General features: G+C 39.0%; 1 pseudogene; it reads right to left on the bottom strand.

Annotated features, from left to right (window-relative positions):
• Nucleotides 1-531: 531 nt before the first annotated feature.
• LOC149158516 (protein STICHEL-like 3) lies at nt 532-7,364 on the bottom strand (annotated as a pseudogene).
• Between the last annotated feature and the right edge of the window lie 4,516 nt (nt 7,365-11,880).

Genomic DNA, 11,880 nt, shown 5'->3' with positions numbered 1-11,880 from the left:
TGCAATTCTAGAATCAACCTAGCTAACTATCACCCATAAAAGAACAGAATTTTCCCGAGAATCCATCTCAATATGTGCTTCCCAGAAGCCTATCTATCAACCCTTCCATTGGTCCACCAGAGAATTTGACTAGAGCAGCGACCAAGCATTGCACTCATCTCCAAAATTGCGCATAAGTTGTCCAACATGCCTGCCTACATTGCTTGAAGAAAATTCTAAGAGATGAGGGATAAGAACCCATTGCCTGTCACTATAATGTCCTTGGAAATTACATAGTTTTGTCAGGAAGTCCCCCTACTGGCTTACTCTCCGCTCCTCCTAAAAATTTCATAGTTTTCATTGATAGTCCATCTACTACATGAAACGCCTCTTAGCTTGGATACTTTGCAGTCATGTCATACTTGATTTCCTCCACGATCTATGCATTTCTGACCAACAGGCTCTTGTAGCCCGATCCTGACCTCCTTTAGAAATCCTCACATTTTTCACTACTAGTGCCTCCTACTGTCTGCACTACCTCCCTTAGAAAAACTATGCAACTATACCTCCCAGCTGAGCCATATCCAACAGATGTTGCTGTTGTGCTGAACTACTCAATCCAGCCTCTAAGTGACCTCTACGCATTTTTTCTTGACAATACCCCAAACCCTCATATCCTGACCTGAAATGTGCTCTACGTAGTTTCAGAGCCTTGTCCTCTCTCCTAGTCACCTGCACCCAGAAACGAAAGACGATGTATCATGGTATACTAAGAGATGTCCGGATTTGATGTTGTCTCATCATGAGTGATTGTAGAGATAGGCACATGAATGAGACATGGTGCAATGATGAACATGATGAACAAGGAGTGCATGCTACGAGACTTGTTCATGAATGGATGAACACATGAAGCATGGCAAGTTCTAGTGAAGGGGACATATGCACATGCAACATTAAGTAGACACGAAGACCATTGGAGACTCTGCATGCTTTGTCATGCGGAGGCCAAGATATGATACACCAAGAGCACACTAGCAACATGGACATGGACACCACCATAAACATGAGCATACCAGTGGTGTCATGTCGATTCATGTCATGATTCATCATGGCCACATCACTACTATGGGCCATACTTGTTGAAATCAGTGTAATGTAACATGGAAGTCCAAGAGACCCACATATGAAATTGAAAATTCATGTCACTTGAAGAGTCATGTAAGTGAAATAGTCACGAGGGAAGTCGAAGAGTCACAAGCATCAAGTTCACCCTTGGCTATATATATACCCCTCATTTGTACATGCAAATGAATTTTCACCTTGGATCCTTCCACATAGCCTTGAGAGTTTGTAGTCTTTTCTTTGAGGAGCGAGCAGTGGCTCTAACGCCCTACTATTGGGGTTAGTGATGTATGGTGTATGGATGTGTCTTGGAACTTTCTCTTAATTCAGAAGCCCATTAACAGGCCATCATGTTTTCACACATGTATTGTATTCGTTTGTAATACTATTCTTTGGATGCTTGTAATGAATGTTGCTTTAATCTGTACTAAGATAGTTGAACTATTTCGGTTGTTTTAGTGCATACACTGTTGGAAATGTTTTGTATCAGCTGCTATCATTATCTCGCTTGTGTGGACTACTCTATTAGACACTAGAGTAACTCATCCCTGTAAACTTATTATAATGATCGTCAAACTCACATGGACTACTACATTGGCTATTTTACGTGTTATCTATTCACTTTGTGTTTGTGACTGTCACATTCGTGTGGACTACTCCATAGGAAGATGTGCAGATCCTGTTGTGTTGTATGTCTCTACTTGAGTTGGCACTATTCCCTCTTGACTTTAGACTCACTCTCACCCTATCCCTCTACAGTGAAATAAATTAGACATAAATTATGCTAAGCACTTATGAGGCACACAAACCTCATTATTTGAAGACTAAGTATACCACTCTCATGTGCTGACAAGAAAGAGCTAAGACATATATTTAAGATAATGGCAATCGAGCCATCATACTGGATGGGACTGCTACACCAAATGGCATGATGTCTAGTTGGGAATTCATACAAGGGAGATCCCCTGAATGTTGGCTAGTCCAACACTGTCAACAAGCCCTAAAAATGAAACATAATAAAAGATATATAGTAAAATTTATTGAATCAACCTAAGGAGCATTTTTTACATTAACACAAGCATCTGTAGGTCTAGGCTAGAGACGTGTTCAAATGTCATTAAATGTAGGAGTTGTCATCTTTTTCCATCATTGCATTCTGGGGATGAAATCATGTTCCACGTATGTAAGTGTATAGGATCATACTACACGTACCTTTGGGTATATTGGTGGCGCTCCATGCATGTAAAGTATATGTTAATAGTCTCATCGAATGATTACACATAAGATAAAACTACTATAGACTACACTCCCATGTACCATTGTGTATATTTCTGGAGTCTCCAATAGATTGCTATCCATCCATGGGTAACCGAGTCTTTCACCTTTTATATTCTGATACACAAAACATAACATTCAGGAAGATTGGTTGTTGTACTTTAAGTTCCTTGTTCGCTAAGGTGTATATTATAGTTCACGGTTTCTTGGTAATCCTTTATGCCTAGATTACCCTCTTTTTGATTTATTTATTTATTTTGGTGTTAATAAAATTTATTATCCAACATGGAAGAACAAAATTCCCCTCCCTGTTGTTCACGTAGAATGAAAAATAAGCCTCCTCTTTGTCCAAAGTCTACTCCTAACTATCGTCGAAAGCATAAGAAAATGAAAACTATTGAATGAGGAACATTAGGAACTACTTATGGCCCTCCTCCTAATATTGATCATCCATAATAATATGTCCATTTGAGTTTCAAACCTAATATTTCATCTATTCTTGTTGGTGACACTAACACAATTCAAACATAAATCCTTTAAACCTTGTTACTTGAGGTCATTAAATATGATATCCTTGAGTCAAAAAATTTGTTTCGTGAGGTTCTTGAACATGAGGAGCCTCAACCATCTTCACCTGATTCTTTGGGACCTTCCTCTTCTCTTCCTTTGTCTCAGATATATCTTGGGCTTGATGGTGAACCTTTTCCATATGGACTTGTGGGTATTGAAGATATACCTCAAGAAGAACCTCGTCCTTCTACTCTAGTTCATTGGGAAGGAATTTATGTTTACCAAACCCATCCTCTTCAACCTTCGAAATTATCTCCTTTACTTGATTCTTTGGGCCTACCCACAGATCTTTCACGGAAATATTCATTGGTATTGTTAACCATGACTGGAACTGATTCAAACTCCTAGCCTGTGTCCACCACTATGGTTGAGACATCAAGTGTCGCTTCCTCATCTATGTTTGTAACATCAGTAGAAATTCATTTATATGGTGGCCCGTCCATCTCGCTTTCATATCAGTTATAATCTAGTACCTTTTCTAGTGTGGCTTCTAATCCTTGGACCTCACCCGTATCATCAAATTTAGGAATAATGCCTGGTACTTCTCTTGTGAATGTTACACATTCTTCTCCTCGTCCTCCACCTACACCTATAGTAGAGTAGAAAGATAGCCCTTTTGTCAGTTGACAAAGCTACCCTCAACAACCTAACCTTCTATATGTTGTACCCTCCATCTAGATCGTAATTGCCTCCATCATCCTCTCTTCCTATGGAAGGGTGGATACTTTTTATTGCTATAACTCAATATGGTAAATGTAATGCCCCTCTTAAATCTTATCCTACAAATTTTGTTAATATTTACATTATCTGAAAATATTAAGAAATATTGGTCTAAAATAAATTTATGATTTCCATTATTCAAATTCCCCACTTATGTTCTCAAATTGAATATTATGTAGGATATGGTCTCCTTCCATTAATTCAAAATATATTTATTCATTTCACATACCCCAATGTACCCTCACATTTACTAAGGAGAAGACATGGTCCTCTCCATGTAAGCACATTTCACATTCCCCAATGTACCCTCACATTTACTTGGGAGAAGACATAGTCCTCTCCATCTTATCATCAATATATATTTATTCATTTCACATTCCCCAATGTACCCTCACATTTACTAAGGAGAAGAAATTATCCTTTCCCATTAAATTCTCAATTTTATATTCATGTCACAATTCCAAATGTACTCCTAGCTTAGAAGAGAAGTCAACCAAGGATGGGTGAGAGTTAATGACATTAATGAGAGGTGGTTGAGGAAAGAGGGTATGAAAAGGGAAGGGGGAAGGAAGAAAAGGGGAGTTGGAGTCTTGCTTAGGATTGTGGGGGTTGGTTGTGATTGTTTGGCCTTGTTATGATTTTTGGGAGACGTTGGAAACCTGTGGAGGTTTCTTGGGTTTGAGAGGAGGAAAGTATCATTATCTAGTTTTGCACATTCTTCTTGAGGACACACTATATCTGATTGGACTTGCGCATGGAGGGCTAGGGAACCTGTGGAGGTTTCCTGGGCTAGGAATTTATTTCCTAGTTGGCTGGGTGGTAAATTCGGTTGGGTCGGCCAGAAGGAGCGTTCAGCTGGAGCTATAAGACAAAGGTATCATCATCAACCGCCGGAAAAGGTATTTTTCCATGGACTACTCTTGTTAAGTTGATATCAATGGAATGCTCACCTTAATTTATGTTGCTTATGACAAAATGATAAGATGTTAAATGTTTAAAGCTATGTGAAAAGGTCAGAAACTCCTTTTATTATTTTTAAAATAACAGGAAAATAGATCTGTTAGTGTATAACAAAATAGAGGCTCTAATAATAGGATTCAGGTTCTTACACATGGTATCAGAGCTTTAGTTCACAATCTGGGCCCAAAACCCACTAAACCCAAATTCCGTTGTAAGAATTTGTAACCCTCATAAGGACTCATAATTCTAATATATAGATTCTTCAAATTTTCCCTCCAAAGCCCACCTTGCACCCATTTACAGATCTTAAATTGCCTCATCATAAACCTGATTTCTGGACTTGAAAATGTTTATAGTACGGGAGTAACTCTTACACCGGTATGAGCGCCTCTCAGAGTATGGTATCGGTGTCTGTTTAACTATTTATGAATTTGCAAACATAGAGAGGTGAGTGGCGAAGATATAGAGTCCAGGTTTAAACAACGGAAGTTATTAGAACCCCGCACTGTTTTATGGATGGCAGCCATTTCTTGTTGTTGACGGGGAACTTGATTGAGATGAAAATCCCTCGACATCATGGATTCTCAAGGCAGAAATCAATGATTTCGTGACGAAATTGCGCTGGTTCGATTATCTGCTAGTCTTCTCCAAAATGAGCAAATAAAAATTTGAGGTGGGTAGCACTCCTCCCGCATGTTTTGTCATGACAATCAATAATGCAATCAATGTTGCAATCTATATAAACATGGTTGTACGCAGCAGAAGCCGCAATATTAACTTTTCATGGAGGCGTTTGGTCACCCTGGCCTGCTTGTTTAGATTGGGATTGTTGGGTTTGCTTATACTTCTCCTTATACCAAAAGGATTTTCGCAGGTTGCCCTTAGGGGCTTAGAAGAAAAAAAAAAAAAGATACAACCTTTATAGCCACCTTAGAATATGAGGTAGAAGAATTTAATTACTAGCATGAATCTCTTGCTTTTAATAAGAAACTCACAAAATAGTTTATCTAGAGTGCCAAATGAAAGATACACTACTGCCCACATGGTGCTATCCCAGTCGTAATCATCAAAAGAACAAAACTCTCTTGCCTTGGAATTGATTTTTCTCCAAACTGTTCTATTGAAAGCATACCCAATATTGCCCATCTTCTCGGCAATCAAATTCTATGACGCTTCCCCCTTATAATTCACAACAGAGGAAGCCAAATTTGCAGCATAGCACTCAACACATTTATGTTACTTCAATGCAGATAAAATTTGAATATTTCTGTAAGCATTGAGAAAATAAAATGGTCCTCCTCTATGAAAAATTTATGTCCATTGTGTCGTTTGGTTTCTTCCATTCCAGCCCAAATCCAATTCATCATCCACCACCAATGGTGCTTCAGAGAAACTATTTTGGGAGACTTGTGGTTTCCATACTGATCAGCATTTCCTTACACTTTTTAATCAAGGAATCATCCTTACCTTGGCAATCTCTAGGTGACACACCTGGAAATAAATTAGCAAACAAGTGAGGGGAAAAGGGGGCAAAAATTTGTTTTACCTGGAAAAACCTTATTCCATCTACTATCTTATTCATTTCTTCAAAATACCCATCATGGCTTACAATCGATAAAGTCTCATCGATGCCCTCCACATTGTTAAGGGCTATCTGAAAAGTCTCAAATGCCCGGGAGCCAATGCCACCAATTTCTTTTACATCTGAATTCTGACCAAGACTTTGAGTTAAACATGAACAACAGAGTCCACAAGGACGTGACAGATCCAGAGAATGGCAGTTCATGGCTGCTGAAAATATTCTACCACATGATGTTTTACCTGTTCCTTGAGGACCATGGAACACATAAACTGGAGCAATCTTTCCCCTCACTATAGCATTCATGAGAGCCTGGGCAGCTAAATTTTGCCCAACCAATTCTCCAAATGTCTTTGGAACATACTTCTGAGACAAGCTCCTACACCTATCTTGAGATCTCAAACAATCACTGCCCATAATATCTTGTCCATGTCCCAAATGGCCGATCAATCTAGTTTCAGAAACCATGTCAATATTTTGTCTGAAACGAATTTTATGGTCAGCATAGAGATCTAGCTCACCTAAAAGCATTCTTCCTTGTGTATCTGTATCTGCACTTTCCTGAGACCCACCTGGCTCCATTAGTAGGGGAAGCGACTCAGAATCAGAATCTAAAGAAGAAATAGAATGATCAGATGTTTCTAATGCAGCAGAAAACTCCCTTTGAGAACTGGAATAGCTTTGTGACACAAGCCTTCAATTTTTCGTGTGGCCGAATCTGAAAGCCCGCATGAGAGGCTCCTACCTGCCAAATCCAATATATTTTGCCTCTATCGTGTATTCTGGACCAATTCCAAGGAATCCCACAGCCCTTTTTGGGAATATCAATGACCGTTGATTTCCCACTTCCTGCTTGAGGTCCAGCCTTTTGTGAACCTGTGAAATCTTTGTTACTAATCCCACCACGACTACCAGAGTTCAAACCAACTGAAACTGATAAATATTCAAAATGCTCTCCTGAAATGCACCTCTTAATGCCTTCGAACTTTACAAGATCATCAAAGTCGCAAACCAGTCGAAGCTCAACAACGGGAGAATTTGGGACCAGTCGCAAACCTGTCCAGTTCCCCTGCGGGACAATTTGGGTGATAATGTGAGTCAAAGTGAGAAGTTGAACAATCCTTATCATCAATTGGTGAGCCTGTCTCCGCTTCTTCATCACAGATTCTATCTTTCCTTATACAGTCATTATTTTGAAAGAGGTGCGGAGAACGAACCTTGAGATCTTTTGCTGCTCTGTTTTTCAACTTACCATCCAAAGTATTTGATATATTGCCTTTAGTATCCCTGTTCCTGCCTCTTGGAGGTAATGTCATTAAATCTGCATTAGGTTCCATTCTCCCTTGACAATGAAATGCATCACTTGACAGCCTATCTTTTCGGCACAAATCCTTTGCTTTAGGCTTCCTTCCAAGCTCAGAATCACTTCTCCAATTTTCATGAGTCAAACCCTTCTTCCTCCCATTTCTTTTCAATTCCATCTGTCTTATTCTTCTTAAGTGCACCTTCATTTTCTAGCTTCTTCATCAATGATCCTATGATAGGAGAATTCCATGATGGACTTGTAGAAGGGTCCCTGAGAGATTGTGACCTTTGTAGAATGGTCAAATCTTTCATAAGAGAGGTCTCCACTGAACAGCACTTATCCAACATGCTTTTTGATTTCTGCATGTGAATGTGGTGCTTCAAATGAATACAGTTAGTTAAATGTGCATGATTTCTTAAGTGATCTTGAATATTTGAACCCTTCTCAGAGATACTTTTGTACTTGCCTCTAGAGGTTAACGCCGTCATCAACGTTAATGTCTTGTGCTATAACGAGTACAGCTCTAAGAGATCTCAAAGTAAAATCGGGGACAATATGAAAACATGTGGATATAAGGAAAATGACAGGCATTTTGGGAAAGCTGACCAAGACAGATAAATATTACAAGTACGACAATGAAAATCTAGGCACACTGCTACAGAAGGACCAAGAACAAACTACAAATCACCATTTCTATCCATTTGACTTAAGTGTGTAACAGGTATCAAATATACCATGATCTGCTATGGAATAGACTTCATTTTCCTCCACTTGTAAGAAACAATTCATTTCATCAAATAGACACAATCATTTGGATGTCGCATGGGATAATCATAAATCTCAATCTGTTTACCTGATCTTGACAGTTTGAAAATAGCCCAGATTCTATAATCACAATACTTGAATTCTACGATAGGGAATGTGAATAGAATGGTTGATCCAATTTCAAATGCTTGATCTGGATGATGTTGCTTCTGCCATCACCAATGGAAATTACTGAATGTAAAGACAGTGACCATTCTTAGAAACGTTTAACTCTGCCATTCTAAGCAAGTGAGGCACTTGCAAAGGGTGATCTGCATTACCTTATGTCTAAGGAAACGATTATGAATGTCCAGTCCCTCAAAAAGTAGCGTATAAAACCGAAAATGGTTCAAATCTTCAAGATGTATCATAATGCAACTAATATAGCAGCTGATTTGGCATTTTTTTTTTCCCACGACCCACTTAGCATTTTTCCTCCGATCGCATGCATTTCCTTCCGCTTTCACACAAGTAGTTCCAAATTCCTTATTTAGTATGCAGAAGATACCAATTATTAATTTTCTATTATTTAATAAAGGAAAAAATCCTATGAATGAGTATTAGATTCCAATTTCATTTATTTTAAATATATACCATGTAAGATTTGAAAATTTTGTTTCCACTAAATAGCACTGTACAGTTGTTAATATCACCGGTTCCCTCATCCTTTTATCTTAATTTTTCTGATTATTTATAAAAAATAAATAAATAAATAAATAAATGCAAAAACATAAATTTTATTCCTCTAGTACTATAATATGATGGGGACTCATGGAAGGATATAGAAAGTTATCAATACTACATTCTCTTGTTGTAAATCGTATATGGAAAACCTAATGGAATGAAACACAGAAGGAAAGATGAGGGAGAGTCAACTCCCAAATTTTTTTTTTTAGGGAAAACTCCTTTCTAGAAGAAAATACTCTTGTGAATGTTTTATAATCTTCTCTTCACCCTCTTGGAGTTGGAGCTGGGTTAGGGTTTTTCCACTTTGTGCAATAAAATATTAGTTCACATAATTAATGACTATTAAAATACCTTGGTAAACACGAATGTAGATATCTATGACCCCAATTGGGGCCCACTTTAGACATTCATAAATGAAGAAAATCGTTTTCTATAGCCCTTACTCAGTTTCAACTTTTTGCATGAAGTTTAATGCCCAAACCCAATATTACATGTAGCTGAGATAAATGTTAAACATGCATTCTGTGAAAATTTTTGAATCTAACACATCAGAACCTTTACTGCATTTTCTGGTTTACTATCTCCTACTTGTTCTTTGCATAAACAAAGTTATTTAAATGCATAAATATCGAAGTAAACACAAATGCAGCCTTCCCAAAATAAACAGATCAACATGTTCTAAAGTTTAATTTTGTGGCTAAGAAGTAACTTGCATAACTTGAATTGATCTATTGCTTAGGGTTCTCTATGGACTATCTAGAATGTGGTAGAAAATGTTAGGAATAATGCTAATAAGTCTTAGATATCACGCAGATTTTGAACAAATCAAAATGGTGAAAACACGAAGGAACCAAGGGCTTGGAGAGTCTTCACAAGGACCTCCTTCAAATAACTCATTACCTTCACCGGAATTGACTCTCATCTTGCGTTCCTTCGAAGCAATTAATGAAACCTTAAGAGGACGCCAAACAAATGAAATCGAAGGGGAACACCCATCATCAGGGTTAGGGAACCCCGAGGGATCTAGAGACTATGATAGAAGACCTCTAGTTGAGGACATTAATAGAGAGCTCCAGAAGATTAAACTCCCAGAATTTGCAGGATGTCATGCCAGTGAGCATGTAGAAGCCTGGTTAGAGGGGATGGGAAGGTGTTTCACACTAAGGGATTACAATTCCAATTCCAAAGCCAAAATAGCAATATTCCAACTCAGAGATAGTGCTCTGAATTGGTGGGGTAACTTGGAGCATCAACTACACCTCACTCTAGACACAATTACTTGGGAATTGTTTGAGGAGAGGTTAAGGAATAAGTACCTACCAGCATATTATGAAGAACAACAGGTAGGAGCCTTCCATGCCCTGATACAGGGAGGTCATACTGTAGAAGAATATGAAATTTGATTTATGGAATTAGTCAAGTATGTTTCCTACATGGATACTGATCAGCGCCAAGCGGATCGTTTTATGTATGGATTGAGACCTAAGATTAGGGCAATGGTATGGATGTGGAAACCATCCTCAGTTGTAGAAGCTATAGAACACGCTCGTTATGTCGAAGAACACCTAGATTTAAAAGGTGAAGGCAGAGCCATCTTTCCACGTCAAACAGGGTTTATGGGGAAGGCCCCTTATACCTTCCGAAGGGGGGGAAGTCGGAGGCCACCACCATATGGAAACAGGGTTATACCTAGAACACCAACAGTAGGAATTTCCATGGTTTCTAGTGCAGCTTCACCCACAGTTTCAAGGGTGCGTACAAATCAAAGTCATAGGCGAGGAACAACAAGTGGGGGTAGGGGTTCCAGGGGAAGAAACTCTTTCCAAAGAACTCCACATCATTCGGTTCAAGGTCCACCACGCATCACTTGTTGGGGATGCGGAGGACCTCATTACCACTGGGACTGCCCAGAGTTTCGAACCAGTAACAACAGAAGAGAGGGAAAAGAACCAATGGGGGGAGCAGGTAGCCACCACCGAATCTGTGCCGCAGTTGAAAATCAGCAAGTTGAACACTAGTCTGCCGTGGTAGAAACCTCAGGTATGATAAACAAAGTAAAGGTTAAAATTTTGTTTGACTCTGGTGCTACAGATAGTTTCATTTCACCAGTTGCATTAGAAAAATGTGGGCTTGCAACCTATGAGCACGATGACTTTAAACAAGTTGAGATGGCTTCTGGAATAAAACAAGCAGTAGGGCATAGTGTTGACCAATCTCAGGTAAACCTCGGGGTGTGTATGACTAAGTTGAAGGCATATGTCACAGAATTGGGAACGTATGATGTAACTGTTGGAATGGACTGGCATGAAGCTCATCGAGCTTTGGTAGTCTGTTTCAAGAAGAAGGTGATCTATTTAGATGATGAAGGTAGGCCAATTGAGATTTGTGGAATCAAGAGGGGAGTGTCCCTACGACTCATGTCTATGATGAAGGTAAAATTTTGTCTCAGACAAGGTTGCAAACTGTATTTGGTCAAGACTGTAAGTGACCAGAAAGGACCTTCCCTGGATGAACATCCAGTTTTGGCTGAATTCAAGGATGTTTTTCCAGAGGAATTGCCCCGATTACCTCCTGTAAGAGAGATTGATTTCACCATTGATCTGAAACCAGGTGCAGAACCAATATCTAAGACACCCTATAGGATGACAACTCCAGAGATTTGTGAGTTGCAGATGCAGTTAAAGGAGCTCTTAGACTTGGGATTGATCAGACCTAGTATTTCCCCTTGGGGTGCACCAGTAATTTTTGTCAAGAAGAAGGATGGTTCCCTGCGCCTATGCATAGATTACAGAGACTTAAACAGAGCGACGATAAAGAATAGGTACCCAATACCTCGAATAGATGACTTATTTGATCAAATGAAGGGGGCAGCGGTCTT

Source organism: Pinus tabuliformis, chromosome 5_2 (genome assembly GCF_031772625.1).
Source record: "Pinus tabuliformis cultivar Carrire ecotype Pingquan chromosome 5_2, CPIR1, whole genome shotgun sequence".
In the NCBI taxonomy this organism is placed as follows: Eukaryota; Viridiplantae; Streptophyta; class Pinopsida; order Pinales; family Pinaceae; genus Pinus; species Pinus tabuliformis.
This window is presented reverse-complemented; position numbering and strand designations above follow the sequence as displayed.